The sequence below is a fragment of the Taudactylus pleione genome, unplaced genomic scaffold (genome assembly GCF_031769625.1).
Source record: "Taudactylus pleione unplaced genomic scaffold, aTauple2 ptg004193l, whole genome shotgun sequence".
Classification (NCBI taxonomy): Eukaryota; Metazoa; Chordata; class Amphibia; order Anura; family Myobatrachidae; genus Taudactylus; species Taudactylus pleione.
The window spans coordinates 1-12549 of NW_028288485.1; the positions used below are offsets into that span (position 1 = coordinate 1).

Below are 12549 nucleotides of genomic sequence, written 5' to 3' on the forward strand. Positions count from 1 at the left end.
GCTATAAGTCACTGTGAATTTTTAGCTTATTCTCTATATCTTCTTAGGACAGATCACTTGTTTTCAATTTGTAAAGTTCTTTATAGTATTATCTAACACTAGCTGGAAAGCCATGGATGTAGAGATAGTAAAGTCATAGCTGTTAATTTCCATGTAAGTTTGTGTATTGAGGTAAAATGAAGACAAATGCCTGGTACATTTTGTCAAATACAGAATCCTCCTGCCACAGAATAACAAATACTAAACACGTCCCTGGGTGGGATGGAACCACCAACCTTTCAGTTAAAAGCCGAATGCACAAACCAACTGCATCACAGAGACACTTGAATGTGTTTTTTAATGGATATTATCAGTAAGGGAAGATGAACCAGCAGAACTGAACTTAAACTACTTAAAAGTTTCTAACTTGGATCATTTCTTACAAATGGACACTATAATATGAACTTGTGCAAAGTAAGAAATAACAGGATTATACCCTGTGAATTGAGAATTTTGTCAGGGTGTCAAAATATCTTAGTCATGATGGGGGCGAATCAATTCAGTTATAAAAGGGTTGAAATAGGGGGATATCAGTTAGTCCAAGGATCCAAGAATATGAGAAATTATTTGTAGTGTTATGAAAAATTCTAGTGATGTATTCACAATGATAGATGTGCCAAATTGTATTTATAAAAAAGATAGAGAATTGTGGAACTGAGTTTTTTCAATATAAAGCTATATGGCATTTGGTAGCACTCAAAATATGCATTATAAATTTGTGGGTATACTTAGGAATGTCAGAAATATAATGAGATAAAAGGGAATATGACAGGGAGTTGGGCATTCAAATTCCTATGAGAAGGAAAGTAAGACAATGTATCTCTGTTCACAATGGAAGTAAGTTGTGACAGTGCCACCAGATGTGGGACAGTTTCCTCAGCCCCACAAAGTCTCCAACACAAAGGTGATAAAGAAGGAAACATTTTATGAAATCATCAAGGTACTAAATACTAACGATAATGGGATTTCACTAAACTTGAGGCTAATGGATGTTTTTGAGATGTTATCTCTAAATGTAATCCAGTCCTCTTGGTGTAAGTGGTGTAAATGGTTTTAACATTAAAGGGGAATTATCTCAAATGGTAGAGCGCTCGCTTAGTATGCGAGAGGTAGCGGTATCGATGCCCGCTTTCTCCAGATAAGATTTTGGAACCAAAATTTGCTGCAATATATCTAGTGAAGAATAACATTCCTGACCAAAATTCTTCAATGTTTTTAATTTCTTCTGATGCCCCAGAGGAATGCTGAGTTACATATAGTTATCTTGAAAATTACATGCAAACAATTTGGGGTTGATTCAAAGAGCTGATACACCACATTTCCTGTGAGTAACTGACTATAAGCTTCACTTATGGTAGCTCCAAACTTGCAGCAATTTGTTGTAGCCCCATAATGCAGCAAAAAAAAGTGATATCGGGTTGCTAGGGGTCCAATTTCAACTGCTGTAACTGGTGTTACTATACTGTTGCAAGGTTAACTTACCCCCTTTGTAAATAATTGAATCAACTTCTCAGAATTAACCCAGTGGATCCCAGTATCTGGTATATATTAATACATTTTTCTTATTCTTCTGGCTAAAAGTCACTGTGAATTTTTAGCTTATTCTCTATATCTTCTTAGGACAGATCACTTGTTTTCAATTTGTAAAGTTCTTTATAGTATTATCTAACACTAGCTGGAAAGCCATGGATGTAGAGTTAGTAAAGACATAGCTGTTAATTTCCATGTAAGTTTGTGTATTGAGGTAAAATGAAGACAAATGCCTGGTAAATTTTGTCAAATACAGAATCCGCCTGCCACAGAATAACAAATACTAAACACGTCCTTGGGTGGGCTTGAACCACCAATCTTTCAGTTAATAGCCAAATGCGCTAACCAATTGCGCCACAGAGACACGTGGAAGTGTTTTCTAATGGATATTATCAGTAAGAAAAGATGAACCAGCAGAACTGAACTTAAACTGCTTAAAAGTTTCTAACTTGGATCATTTCTTACAAATGGACACTATAATATGAACTTGTGCAAAGTAAGAAATAACAGGATTATACCCATTGAATTGAGAATTTTGTAAGGGTGTCAAAATATCTTAGTCATGATGGGGGGGAATCAAACCAGTTATAAAAGGGTTGAAATAGGGTGATTTCAGTTAGTCCAAGGATCCAAGTATATGAGAACTTATTTGCAGTGTTATAAAAAATTCTGGTGATGTATTCACAATCATAGATGTGCCAAATTGTATTTATAATAAAGATAGAGAATGGTGGAACTGAGTTTCTTCAATATAAAGCTATATGGCATTTGGTAGCACTCAAAATATGTGTTATAAATTTGTGGGTATACTTAGGAATATCAGAAATATAATGAGATAAAAGGGAATATGACAGGGAGTTGGGCATTAAAATTCCTATGAGAAGGAAAGCAAGACAATGTATCTCTGTCCACAATGGAAGTAAGTTGGGACAGTGCCACCAGATGTGGGACAGTTTCCTCAGCCCCACAAAGTCTCCAACACAATGGTGATAAAGAAGGAAACATTTTATGAAATCATTAAGGTACTAAATACCAACGATAATGGGATTTCACTAAACTTGAGGCTAATGGATGTTTTTGAGATGTTATTTCTAAATGTAATCCAGTCCACATTCTCCAGATAAGATTTTGGAACCAAAATTTGCTGCAATATATCAAGTGAAGAATAACATTCCTGACCCAAATTCTTCACTGTTTTTATTTTCTTCTGATGCCCCAGAGGAATGCAGAGTTACATATAGTTATCTTGAAAATTACATGCAAACAATTTGGGGATGATTCAAAGAGCTGATACATCACATTTCCTGTGAGTAACTGACTATAAGCCACACTTATGGTAGCTCCAACTTGCAGCAATTTGTTGTAGCCCCATTATGCTGCATAAAAAAGTGATATTGGGTAGCTAGGGGTCCAATTTCATCTGCTGTAACTGGTGTTACTATACTGTTGCAAGGTTAACTTACCCCCTTTGTAAATAATTGAATCAACTTCTCAGAATTAACCCAGTGGATCCCAGTATCTGGTATATATTAATACATTTTTCTTATTCTTCCTGCTAAAAGTCACAGTGAATTTTTAGCTTATTCTCTATATCTTCTTAGGACTGATCACTTGTTTTCAATTTGTAAACTTCTTTCTAGTATTATCTAACACTAGCTGGAAAGCCATGGATGTAGAGTTAGTAAAGTAAAAGCTGTTAATTTCCATGTAAGTTTGTGTATTGAGGTAAAATGAAGACAAATGCCTGGTAAATTTTGTCAAATACAGAATCCTCCTGCCACAGAATAACAAATACTAAACACGTCCCTGGGTGGGATGGAACCACCAATCTTTCAGTTAACAGCCGAAAGTGCTAAGCAACTGCGTCACAGAGACACGTGAAAGTGCTTTTTAATGGATATTATCAGTAAGGGAAGATGAACCAGCAGAACTGAACTTAAACTACTTAAAAGTTTCTAACTTGGATCATTTCATACAAATGGACACTGTAATATGAACTTGTGCAAAGTAAGAAATAACAGGATTACCCTGTGAATTGAGAATTTTGTCAGGGTGTCAAAATATCTTAGTCATGATGGGGGCGAATCAAACCAGTTATAAAAGGGTTGAAATAGGGGGATTTCAGTTAGTCCAAGGATCCAAGTATATGAGAACTTATTTGCAGTGTTATGAAAAATTCTGGAGATGTAATCACAATGATAGATGTGCCAAATTGTATTTATAATAAAGATAGAGAATGGTGGAACTGAGTTTTTTCAATAAAAAGCTATATGGCATTTGGTAGCACTCAAAATATGTGTTATAAATTTGTGGGTATACTTAGGAATATCAGAAATATAATGAGATAAAAGGGAATATGACAGGGAGCTTGGCATTAATATTCCTATGAGAAGGAAAGCAAGACAATGTATCTCTGTCCTCAATGGAAGTAAGTTGGGACAGTGCCACCAGATGTGGGACAGTTTCCTCAGCCCCACAAAGTCTCCAACACAATGGTGATAAAGAAGGAAACATTTTATGAAATCATTAAGGTACTAAATACCAACGATAATGGGATTTCACTAAACTTGAGGCTAATGGATGTTTTTGAGATGTTATCTCTAAATGTAATCCAGTCCTTTTGGTGTGAGTGGTGTAAATGGTTTTAACATCAAAGGGGAATTAGCTCAAATGGTAGAGCGCTCACTTAGCATGCGAGAGGTAACAGGATTGATGCCCGCATTCTCCAGATAAGATTTTGGAACCAAAATTTGATTCAATATATCAAGTGAAGATAAACATTCCTGACCAAAATTCTTAACTGTTTTTATTTTCTTCTGATGCCCCAGAGGATTGCTGAGTTACATATAGTTGTCTTGAAATTGACATGCAAACAATTTGGGGTTGATTCAAAGAGCTGATACACCACATTTCCTGTGAGTAACTGACTATAAGCTTCACTTATGGTAGCTCCAAACTTGCAGCAATTTGTTGTAGCCCCATAATGCTGCATAAAAAAGTGATATCGGGTTGCTAGGGGTCCAATTTCAACTGCTGTAACTGGTGTTACTATACTGTTGCAAGGTTAACTTACCCCCTTTGTAAATAATTGAATCAACTTCTCAGAATTAACCCAGTGGATCCCAGTATCTGGTATATATTAATACATTTTTCTTATTCTTCTGGCTAAAAGTCACTGTGAATTTTTAGCTTATTCTCTATATCTTCTTAGGACTGATCACTTGTTTTCAATTTGTAAAGTTCTTTCTAGTATTATCTAACACTAGCTGGAAAGCCATGGATGTAGAGTTAGTAAAGTCATAGCTGTTAATTTCCATGTAAGTTTGTGTATTCAGGTAAAATGTAAACAAATGGCTGGTAAATTTTGTCAAATATAGAATCCTTCTGCCACAGAATAACAAATACTAAACATATCCCTGGGTTGGCTTGAACCACCAAACTTTTGGTTAACAATTGAACGTGTTAAGCAATTGCGCCACAGAGACACGTGAAAGTGCTTTCTAATGGATATTATCAGTAAGGGAAGATGAACCAGCAGAACTGAACTTAAACTACTTAAAAGTTTCTAACTTGGATCATTTCTTACAAATGGACACTATAATATGAACTTGTGCAAAGTAAGAAATAACAGGATTATACCCTGTGAATTGAGAATTTTGTCAGGGTGTAAAATATCTTAGTCATGATGGGGGTGAATCAAACCAGTTGTAAAAGGGTTGAAATAGGGGGATTTCAGTTAGTCCAAGGATCCAAGTATATGAGAACTTATTTGCAGTGTTATGAAAAATTCTGGAGATGTATTCACAATGATAGATGTGCCAAATTGTATTTATAATAAAGATAGAGAATGGTGGAACTGAGTTTTTTCAATAAAAAGCTATATGGCATTTGGTAGCACTCAAAATATGTGTTATAATTTTGTGGGTATACTTAGGATTATCAGAAATATAATGAGATTAAAGGGAATATGACAGGGAGTTGGGCATTCAAATTCCTATGAGAAGGAAAGTAAGACAATGTATCTCTGTTCACAATGGAAGTAAGTTGTGACAGTGCCACCAGATGTGGGACAGTTTCCTCAGCCCCACAAAGTCTCCAACACAATGGTGATAAAGAAGGAAACATTTTATGAAATCATCAAGGTACTAAATACTAACGATAATGGGATTTCACTAAACTTGAGGCTAATGGATGTTTTTGAGATGTTATCTCTAAATGTAATCCAGTCCTCTTGGTGTAAGTGGTGTAAATGGTTTTAACATCAAAGGGGAATTAGCTCAAATGGTAGAGCGCTCGCTTAGTATGCGAGAGGTGGCGGGATCGATGCCCGCAATCTCCAGATAAGATTTTGGAACCAAAATTTGCTGCAATATATCAAGTGAAGAATAACATTCCTGACCAAAGTTCTTCAATGTTTTTAATTTCTTCTGATGCCACAGAGGAATGCTGAGTTACATATAGTTATCTTGAAAATTACATGCAAACAATTTGGGGTTGATTCAAAGAGCTGATACACCACATTTCCTGTGAGTAACTGACTATAAGCTTCACTTATGGTAGCTCCAAACTTGCAGCAATTTGTTGTAGCCCCATAATGCAGCATAAAAAAGTGATATCGGGTTGCTAGGGGTCCAATTTCAACTGCTGTAACTGGTGTTACTATACTGTTGCAAGGTTAACTTACCCCCTTTGTAAATAATTGAATCAACTTCTCAGAATTAACCCAGTGGATCCCATTATCTGGTATATATTAATACATTTTTCTTATTCTTCTGGCTAAAAGTCACTGTGAATTTTTAGCTTATTCTCTATATCTTCTTAGGACAGATCACTTGTTTTCAATTTGTAAAGTTCTTTCTAGTATTATCTAACACTAGCTGGAAAGCCATGGATGTAGAGTTAGTAAAGTCATAGCTGTTAATTTCCATGTAAGTTTGTGTATTGAGGTAAAATGAAGACAAATGCCTGGTAAATTTTGTCAAATACAGAATCCGCCTGCCACAGAATAACAAGTACTAAACACGTCCTTGGGTGGGCTTGAACCACCAACCTTTCAGTTAATAGCCGAATGCGCTAACCAATTGCACCACAGAGACACGTGAAAGTGCTTTCTAATGGATATTATCAGTAAGGGAAGATGAACCAGCAGAACTGAACTTAAACTGCTTAAAAGTTTCTAACTTGGATCATTTCTTACAAATAGACACTATAATATGAACTTGTGCAAAGTAAGAAATAACAGGATTATACCCTGTGAATTGAGAATTTTGTAAGGGTGTCAAAATATCTTAGTAATTATGGGGGGGAATCAAACCAGTTATAAAAGGGTTGAAATAGGGGGATTTCAGTTAGTCCAAGGATCCAAGTATATGAGAACTTATTTGCAGTGTTATGAAAAATTCTAGTGATGTATTCACAATCATAGATGTGCCAAATTGTATTTATAATAAAGATAGAGAATGGTGGATCTGAGTTTCTTCAATATAAAGCTATATGGCATTTGGTAGCACTCAAAATATGTGTTATAAATTTGTGGGTATACTTAGGAATATCAGAAATATAATGAGATAAAAGGGAATATGACAGGGAGTTGGGCATTAAAATTCCTATGAGAAGGAAAGCAAGACAATGTATCTCTGTCCACAATGGAAGCAAGTTGGGACAGTGCCACCAGATGTGGGACAGTTTCCTCAGCCCCACAAAGTCTCCAACACAATGGTGATAAAGAAGGGAACATTTTATGAAATCATTAAGGTACTAAAAACCAACAATAATGGGATTTCACTAAACTTGAGGCTAATGGAGGTTTTTGAGATGTTATTTCTAAATGTAATCCAGTCCGCATTCTCCAGATAAGATTTTGGAACCAAAATTTGCTGCAATATATCAAGTGAAGAATAACATTCCTGACCCAAATTCATCACTGTTTTTATTTTCTTCTGATGCCCCAGAGGAATGCAGTTACATATACTTAACTTGAAAATTACATGCAAAAAATTTGGGGATGATTCAAAGAGCTGATACATCACATTTCCTGTGAGTAACTGACTATAAGCGACACTTATGGTAGCTCCAAACTTGCAGCAATTTGTTGTAGCCCCATAATGCAGCATAAAAAAGTGATATCGGGTTGCTAGGGGTCCAATTTCAACTGCTGTAACCGGTGTTACTATACTGTTGCAAGGTTAACTTACCCCCTTTGTAAATAATTGAATCAACTTCTCAGAATTAACCAAGTGGATCCCAGTATCTGGTATATATTAATACATTTTTCTTATTCTTCTGGCTAAAAGTCACTGTGAATTTTTAGCTTATTCTCTATATCTTCTTAGGACTGATCACTTGTTTTCAATTTGTAAAGTTCTTTCTAGTATTAGCTAACACTAGCTGGAAAGCCATGGATGTAGAGTTAGTAAAGTCATAGCTGTTAATTTCCATGTAAGTTTGTGTATTGAGGTAAAATGAAGACAAATGCCTGGTAAATTTTGTCAAAAACAGAATCCTCCTGCCACAGAATAACAAATACTAAACACGTCCCTGGGTGGGATGGAACCACCAACCTTTCAGTTAACAGCCGAATGCGCTAACCAACTGTGTCACAGAGACACATGAAAGTTCTTTTTAATGGATATTATTAGTAAGGGAAGATGAACCAGCATAACTGAACTTAAACTACTTAAAAGTTTCTAACTTGGATCATTTCTTACAAATGGATACTATAATATGAACTTGTGCAAAGTAAGAAATAACAGGATTAAAGCATGTGAATTGAGAATTTTGTCAGGGTGTCAAAATATCTTAGTCATGATGGCGGTGAATCAAACCAGCTATAAAAGGGTTGAAATAGGGGGATTTCAGTTAGTCCAAGGATCCAAATATATGAGAACTTATTTGCAGTGTTATGAAAAATTCTGGTGATGTATTCACAATGATAGATGTGCCAAATTGTATATATAATAAAGATAGAGAATGGTGGAACTGAGTTTCTTCAATATAAAGCTATATGACATTTGGTAGCACTCAAAATATGTTATAATTTGTGGGTATACTTAGGAATATCAGAAATATAATGAGATAAAAGGGAATATGACAGGGAGTTGGGCATTAAAATTCCTATGAGAAGGAAAGCAAGACAATGTATCTCTGTCCACAATGGAAGTAAGTTGGGACAGTGCCACCAGATGTGGGACAGTTTTCTCAGCCCCACAAAGTCTGCAACACAATGGTGATAAAGAAGGAAACATTTTATGAAATCATTAAGGTACTAAATACCAACGATAATGGGATTTCACTAAACTTGAGGCTAATGGAGTTTTTTGAGATGTTATTTCTAAATGTAATCCAGTCCGCATTCTCCAGATAAGATTTTGGAACCAAAATTTGCTGCAATATATCAAGTGAAGAATAACATTCCTGACTAAAATTCTTCACTGTTTTTATTTTCTTCTGATGCCCCAGAGGAATGCTGAGTTACATATAGTTGTCTTGAAAATTACATGAAAACAATTTGGGGTTGATTCAAAGAGCTGATACACCACATTTCCTGTGTGTAACTGACTATAAGCCACACTTATGGTAGCTCCAAACTTGCACCAATTTGTTGTAGCCCCATAATGCTGCATAATAAAGTGATATCGGGTTGCTAGGGGTCCAATTTCAACTGCTGTAACTGGTGTTACTATACTGTTGCAAGGTTAACTTACCCCCTTTGTAAATAATTGAATCAACTTCTCAGAATTAACCCAGTGGATCCCAGTATCTGGTATATATTAATACATTTTTCTTATTCTTCTGGCTAAAAGTCACTGTGAATTTTTAGCTTATTCTCTATATCTTCTTAGGACTGATCACTTGTTTTCAATTTGTAAAGTTCTTTCTAGTATTATCTAACACTAGCTGGAAAGCCATGGATGTAGAGTTAGTAAAGTCATAGCTGTTAATTTCCATGTAAGTTTGTGTATTCAGGTAAAATGTAAACAAATGGCTGGTAAATTTTGTCAAATATAGAATCCTTCTGCCACAGAATAACAAATACTAAACATATCCCTGGGTTGGCTTGAAACACCAAACTTTTGGTTAACAATTGAACGTGTTAAGCAATTGCGCCACAGAGACACGTGAAAGTGCTTTCTAATGGATATTATCAGTAAGGGAAGATGAACCAGCAGAACTGAACTTAAACTACTTAAAAGTTTCTAACTTGGATCATTTCTTACAAATGGACACTATAATATGAACTTGTGCAAAGTAAGAAATAACAGGATTATACCCTGTGAATTGAGAATTTTGTCAGGGTGTGAAAGTATCTTAGTCATGATGGGGGTGAATCAAACCAGTTGTAAAAGGGTTGAAATAGGGGGATTTCAGTTAGTCCAAGGATCCAAGTATATGAGAACTTATTTGCAGTGTTATGAAAAATTCTGGAGATGTATTCACAATGATAGATGTGCCAAATTGTATTTATAATAAAGATAGAGAATGGTGGAACTGAGTTTTTTCAATAAAAAGCTATATGGCATTTGGTAGCACTCAAAATATGTGTTATAATTTTGTGGGTATACTTAGGATTATCAGAAATATAATGAGATTAAAGGGAATATGACAGGGAGTTGGGCATTCAAATTCCTATGAGAAGGAAAGTAAGACAATGTATCTCTGTTCACAATGGAAGTAAGTTGTGACAGTGCCACCAGATGTGGGACAGTTTCCTCAGCCCCACAAAGTCTCCAACACAATGGTGATAAAGAAGGAAACATTTTATGAAATCATCAAGGTACTAAATACTAACGATAATGGGATTTCACTAAACTTGAGGCTAATGGATGTTTTTGAGATGTTATCTCTAAATGTAATCCAGTCCTCTTGGTGTAAGTGGTGTAAATGGTTTTAACATCAAAGGGGAATTAGCTCAAATGGTAGAGCGCTCGCTTAGTATGCGAGAGGTGGCGGGATCGATGCCCGCAATCTCCAGATAAGATTTTGGAACCAAAATTTGCTGCAATATATCAAGTGAAGAATAACATTCCTGACCAAAGTTCTTCAATGTTTTTAATTTCTTCTGATGCCACAGAGGAATGCTGAGTTACATATAGTTATCTTGAAAATTACATGCAAACAATTTGGGGTTGATTCAAAGAGCTGATACACCACATTTCCTGTGAGTAACTGACTATAAGCTTCACTTATGGTAGCTCCAAACTTGCAGCAATTTGTTGTAGCCCCATAATGCAGCATAAAAAAGTGATATCGGGTTGCTAGGGGTCCAATTTCAACTGCTGTAACTGGTGTTACTATACTGTTGCAAGGTTAACTTACCCCCTTTGTAAATAATTGAATCAACTTCTCAGAATTAACCCAGTGGATCCCAGTGTCTGGTATATATTAATACATTTTTCTTATTCTTCTGGCTAAAAGTCACTGTGAATTTTTAGCTTATTCTCTATATCTTCTTAGGACAGATCACTTGTTTTCAATTTGTAAAGTTCTTTCTAGTATTATCTAACACTAGCTGGAAAGCCATGGATGTAGAGTTAGTAAAGTCATAGCTGTTAATTTCCATGTAAGTTTGTGTATTGAGGTAAAATGAAGACAAATGCCTGGTAAATTTTGTCAAATACAGAATCCGCCTGCCACAGAATAACAAGTACTAAACACGTCCTTGGGTGGGCTTGAACCACCAACCTTTCAGTTAATAGCCGAATGCGCTAACCAATTGCACCACAGAGACACGTGAAAGTGCTTTCTAATGGATATTATCAGTAAGGGAAGATGAACCAGCAGAACTGAACTTAAACTGCTTAAAAGTTTCTAACTTGGATCATTTCTTACAAATAGACACTATAATATGAACTTGTGCAAAGTAAGAAATAACAGGATTATACCCTGTGAATTGAGAATTTTGTAAGGGTGTCAAAATATCTTAGTAATTATGGGGGGGAATCAAACCAGTTATAAAAGGGTTGAAATAGGGGGATTTCAGTTAGTCCAAGGATCCAAGTATATGAGAACTTATTTGCAGTGTTATGAAAAATTCTAGTGATGTATTCACAATCATAGATGTGCCAAATTGTATTTATAATAAAGATAGAGAATGGTGGATCTGAGTTTCTTCAATATAAAGCTATATGGCATTTGGTAGCACTCAAAATATGTGTTATAAATTTGTGGGTATACTTAGGAATATCAGAAATATAATGAGATAAAAGGGAATATGACAGGGAGTTGGGCATTAAAATTCCTATGAGAAGGAAAGCAAGACAATGTATCTCTGTCCACAATGGAAGCAAGTTGGGACAGTGCCACCAGATGTGGGACAGTTTCCTCAGCCCCACAAAGTCTCCAACACAATGGTGATAAAGAAGGAAACATTTTATGAAATCATTAAGGTACTAAAAACCAACAATAATGGGATTTCACTAAACTTGAGGCTAATGGAGGTTTTTGAGATGTTATTTCTAAATGTAATCCAGTCCGCATTCTCCAGATAAGATTTTGGAACCAAAATTTGCTGCAATATATCAAGTGAAGAATAACATTCCTGACCCAAATTCATCACTGTTTTTATTTTCTTCTGATGCCCCAGAGGAATGCAGTTACATATAGTTAACTTGAAAATTACATGCAAAAAATTTGGGGATGATTCAAAGAGCTGATACATCACATTTCCTGTGAGTAACTGACTATAAGCGACACTTATGGTAGCTCCAAACTTGCAGCAATTTGTTGTAGCCCCATAATGCAGCATAAAAAAGTGATATCGGGTTGCTAGGGGTCCAATTTCAACTGCTGTAACCGGTGTTACTATACTGTTGCAAGGTTAACTTACCCCCTTTGTAAATAATTGAATCAACTTCTCAGAATTAACCAAGTGGATCCCAGTATCTGGTATATATTAATACATTTTTCTTATTCTTCTGGCTAAAAGTCACTGTGAATTTTTAGCTTATTCTCTATATCTTCTTAGGACTGATCACTTGTTTT

At 35.5% G+C, this 12549-nt stretch overlaps 3 non-coding genes across 3 annotated transcripts; all 3 read right to left on the bottom strand.

The window, feature by feature from the left end:
- Window positions 1-1859: 1859 nt before the first annotated feature.
- Window positions 1860-1933, bottom strand: TRNAN-AUU (transfer RNA asparagine (anticodon AUU)). Its single transcript has one exon. It is a non-coding gene; the product is annotated as a tRNA-Asn (tRNA).
- Window positions 1934-6591: 4658 nt separating this feature from the next.
- On the bottom strand, window positions 6592-6665 carry TRNAN-AUU (transfer RNA asparagine (anticodon AUU)). The gene has a single exon. It is a non-coding gene; the product is annotated as a tRNA-Asn (tRNA).
- Window positions 6666-11222: 4557 nt separating this feature from the next.
- On the bottom strand, window positions 11223-11296 carry TRNAN-AUU (transfer RNA asparagine (anticodon AUU)). Its single transcript has one exon. It is a non-coding gene; the product is annotated as a tRNA-Asn (tRNA).
- Between the last annotated feature and the right edge of the window lie 1253 nt (window positions 11297-12549).